We start from the raw sequence: 4,428 nt of genomic DNA, 5'->3' as shown, positions 1-4,428 counted from the left end.
GAAGATGTGCTTCTGTCTTTTGCTGTCTAAGTAGTGCCTGGCTAACTGGACCTCGTTCTCATTGCAGAGTTCTCAGTTAACCCTTTTAGCGTCGTCATAAAGATCTAGGTATATTCGTATTTATCCAGATAGAAACTAAGTAAACCATACCATATTCAGAGTCAAGATTATAGTGTCCCAGCTGGTCATAAGAAAAAAAATGGGCAACTGTGCCCTGCGAACTGTCTCACCGTGAGCCACTGGGTCCTGTGTAATGTGCCATCCATATTTACCTCTTCAAAGTTAATGACACACTCCATTCTTAAAGAAAGTGAACTGTGTCCTCCTTCAGAACATATGGGAAAACATCCAGGAAAAACAAGACTCACTAATGGCCAAAAGGTGGGTTTAATCTCCCAACACATTATGAACAGGTACTGTAGCCTCCTGCCAAGCCTTCAACACACACACACACACACACACACACACACACACACACACACACACACACATACACACAGTACCCACTGGGCTCACTTCATGTCCTCCTGGCCTTTTTGAATCATCCACATCCATTAAGGCTCAGATCAAATTTCACTTCCTTAAAGAAGCCTCCCTTGGCCACTCGAGCCTGCATTGATCTCTCCTTTCACAGAAACTTCTAGAGCAAGTATCGATTGTACTGTAATTGCAGTATTTAATCACATATTGTCTTGTATTCCTTAAGTTCGTTTGTTTTAAATGCAAAAGTATTTTCCAAAAAAGAGCTGGAAGATCTCACTATCATAGGGTTTCTCAGCAAGGGATTGGGTCCTAGGCTTCCCCATAATCATAATATAATTCTTTTTTAAATTATATGGTTCATTGATGGAAGCCCACTGTTTCCTGCTCTTAATACAGCAATGGACCTCTGGAACCCTGCATCTTGAAAGCTACCTGGGAAGAGGCTGGGCTTCCCAGCGCTTCCTGATAAGCCCTCACCCCTGATTGCTAACTCCTGGTAAATTGCGGGCTAGCATCCCTATTCGCCACTGTAGTTCATCTCTCCGCCCACTGGCAGGGCATTGTCTTTTCTCATGAGACTGCCGCTTGCCCTCTGCCTCAGCTCCCCTGGCTTAGAGATGCTTACGAAGAAGTGTTCTTTGCAAACACTTCCCGGGTAGCCAGCTCTTTGCAGCCTGGTTGATAACCTTGGCGCACAAGGCCACTCGGAGCCATTTGGTAGCTCTCTGCTGCTCCCTTCTGGCAATTTTATGACACTGCGTCAAATCTGTTAAGGAACTCAGCCTTACAGCTTCAAATTCTAGTTGCAGCCTGTAGGTGGGGGATGGGGGGGGGGTGGGGAGTGCTAATGGCAAAAACCAACCAAATTAAAAAAAAATACTTAATATCTCATGAGAGATGAATGTTTTCAAATTTACCTACATTTTTCTTAACACTTACCTATTTCATCTTTGGCACTCCAATCAGCTTCGTCCGCATCATTAGATACTAAGACAATTCTGCTTAAAAGGTTACCCTCTACAATAGCCTCCAGGTTTCTGCATCAGACACTTCTACAGATGCAAGATTCATGTATGTGTGAATGTAAGTGCTCTCTCGTTCATCCAGTAACAAAAGTTAAGGCTAACAGAAAACAGCGGTTTATTCACAAAGATTAGTTTATATGATTGCCTGAGAAGTTTGTTGAAAACTAAAATTCCTAGACATCTCCCCCAAGAGACTCTGATTTTCTAAATGGGGCCCAGAGACTAATTTTTAACCGGCTCCAGGTAATTGGACAGACTGTGGCAGACATTAGTATCCTAACCTTCTTCTCCCCTGTGAATCCACTCTTGATTCGGCCATAGTCAATTTAATCTGAGGTTTAGAAACCGGCGCCACAGACGTTGGGGGAGGGGAAGTGGAGACACGCTTCTCGGAGTAAGCATCTAAGTACAGCAATCAGAAATTCCCTCTCCTTTGCAGTGTGATCATTGCATTGGCCAAAATATGCCTAACGACAGCATCTGATTCACGGGAGTGTGACAATTTAATATCTCTCTGTCCCATAATTTATCACATAAAACCTCGCATCACGTAGAGCCGCTAAATCACTGAGTTAGCGAATGGTTAAGCATCCAACAACTATTCGAAATGCATTGTGGTGCACTTCATTAGGCCTAGAGATGAGGTTTAGAAAACGTTTTGTTGGATTTCAATTATTTGCTCAAGCAAAGGAAGTACCAGACCAACCTGATTTCTTAATAATTGTTTAGCAGAAAGAAAGAAACTTCTGCAAGTATCGTGGCTGCTAAAACTAACATGTCAGCGGTGGTGTACATGTTAGCGCTTGTCCATCCTAAGCACGCACTTAGATCGTTGTTGAGATGTAGGTTCATTTTCAGGTCTAACATACAGACCGGATTCGGTGGTTTCCTGTGAGCTCTGCTGAAAGCTAGAGCCAGCCTGCACTAGCCGGCTCGCTCACCTGCGAGCTCGCTTAGCAGCTGGTATCATCGGTTTTCTGGCTCCTCTATCCAGGCAATGCATTCTCAAGAGCTTTGTCGCAGTTAGCACCTCTGACAAATTGGTCGCCGTGGTGATGGGTGCCCTAATTTGGTTTTCAGAGACAACTTAGGTTGCATAGACCTTCTAACGTCAGAGGCCAGAACTTCGCTCAGAGCAGACACTCAGAGCCAGCTAAAGCTGTTGTTCTCTGAGCATGCGCCCTAGGGAGAGCAGTAAGGTCTGGCTGTGCATGAACACAGACAACTACTTCGCGTTCTCATCCTTTAATCACCTTTCCCCACACTCCAGACCACCCTATTTCTTTAACCTCTAAGTACCTCTACACTGTTTCCTCCGAGAGGTAGATTTGAGGCGTCCTGCCCCAGCATCACAAGCGACTTCTTCAAGAAGGTGCTCTTGGTAACAGTTCCCACATGGTCTAGCGGTTAGGATTCCTGGTTTTCACCCAGGCGGCCCGGGTTCGACTCCCGGTGTGGGAACAAGATCTTTAGCTGTGTCATGAGGAGGGTGTGAGTTCTTTAGCTGAGTGATGAGAAATATATGAGCTCTTTAGAAGAGTGCTGAAGGAACCACTTGAAAAGCAGAGGTGAGTAACAGGTTCTCTCTGCCAATTCAGGCCAGCATGGTCTACAAAAATAAGGAAAAAAAAAAAAAAAAGAAACCCACACGACAGCGAAATATTCAGTGCTCTCTTGCAAAACTCACTTTTTTATAGTAATTTATTATTATTCACTTGTAGTGATTTTTGTACTGTACATGTATTAGCATTTGTAGTGCTTGGGATTGAACCCAGGGCCCCACACTTGCTAGGTAAGCACTCCAGCACTGACCTTCATCCTGGCTTTCTTTAATTTTTTTTTTTTTTTTAAATGTTGAGACAGGGGCTCACTAATTTGCCCAGGCTGACCTTGAACTCTGAAACACGAACAAGCCTTAATTCACCATCGTCCGGCCCTAGAGTCTGGAATAGCTCGATTTACAAGCCTGTGCCACCCAGTAAAACTCTTCCGGGATTGAAGGCAGGCTATGCCGGTTGCAGCCAATCACGTGGTCAGCTGCAAGGCTTGCTTTCAGTTTCTGCTCCGAGGATGGCTATCTGCCTTATAATCCTGCTGGCAGCCCTTCTTAACCCGCCTGAGGAAGGGCACGTTTTCGGTATACTTGGTTTTACTCAGGCAAACAATCGTTGTGAAAATTAAGGGCATGGCTGAGAGGTTCCTGGTTGGTGGAAACCGTCCTCCTATTCAACACGTGACCCCCTGCTTTCCCCGCCCATTTGCATCACATTCCAGCCTGATAAGTGGTCTTCTCCGTCTCCCGCTGATCTCCACTTGCTCACACAGTGGAGACAGAGAAGGGCCTGTGACAGAGCGATCTGATGACACTCTGCTGTTGGCTTTAAAGACAGAAGAAATGGCAGTGAGCCAAAGAAGATGGAAACAGACACTATGGACAGATTCTCCAGAGAGGCTTCTGAGAGTGTAAAGTCCAGCTCACATTTTGCCTTTAGCCCATCTGAAAGGAGCTGAAACTTGTGCCTCCAGAGCTCTGAGGGAAGAATGCAGATCAGCGTTGACCTGTGCTTTAGTGGACTCCCCCACTGCTCGAGTGCACCAGCATGAGTTGTCTGGAGCTTCTATATAGATGGTAAACATCTATATAGAACAAGCAAGTATGGAGCAAAAATATCACTCACTCAGAGAGAGAGAGAGAGACAGAGAGAGAGAGAGAGAGAATAAGAGGCAGAATTGCTGTCACTTATAGGGTAATTACTATACGCTGTACACTCAATTGACATACTCAGTTCTGACACTGAACACAGTAAAGAAGGAACAATTGCTACCCCTAACACATATAAAGGAAACCAGAGCTCAGTTAGTTAGCTAACTGGCCTGAAACCATTGCCCAGAGCTGGAACAAAACCATCAGACGTCTCCC

General features: G+C 45.1%; 1 non-coding gene across 1 annotated transcript; it reads left to right on the top strand.

The window, feature by feature from the left end:
- Positions 1-2,897: 2,897 nt before the first annotated feature.
- Trnae-uuc (transfer RNA glutamic acid (anticodon UUC)) lies at positions 2,898-2,969 on the top strand. Its single transcript has one exon. It is a non-coding gene; the product is annotated as a tRNA-Glu (tRNA).
- Positions 2,970-4,428: the final 1,459 nt, after the last annotated feature.

Source organism: Arvicanthis niloticus, chromosome 21, assembly GCF_011762505.2.
Source record: "Arvicanthis niloticus isolate mArvNil1 chromosome 21, mArvNil1.pat.X, whole genome shotgun sequence".
Taxonomy (NCBI): domain Eukaryota; kingdom Metazoa; phylum Chordata; class Mammalia; order Rodentia; family Muridae; genus Arvicanthis; species Arvicanthis niloticus.
This window is presented reverse-complemented; position numbering and strand designations above follow the sequence as displayed.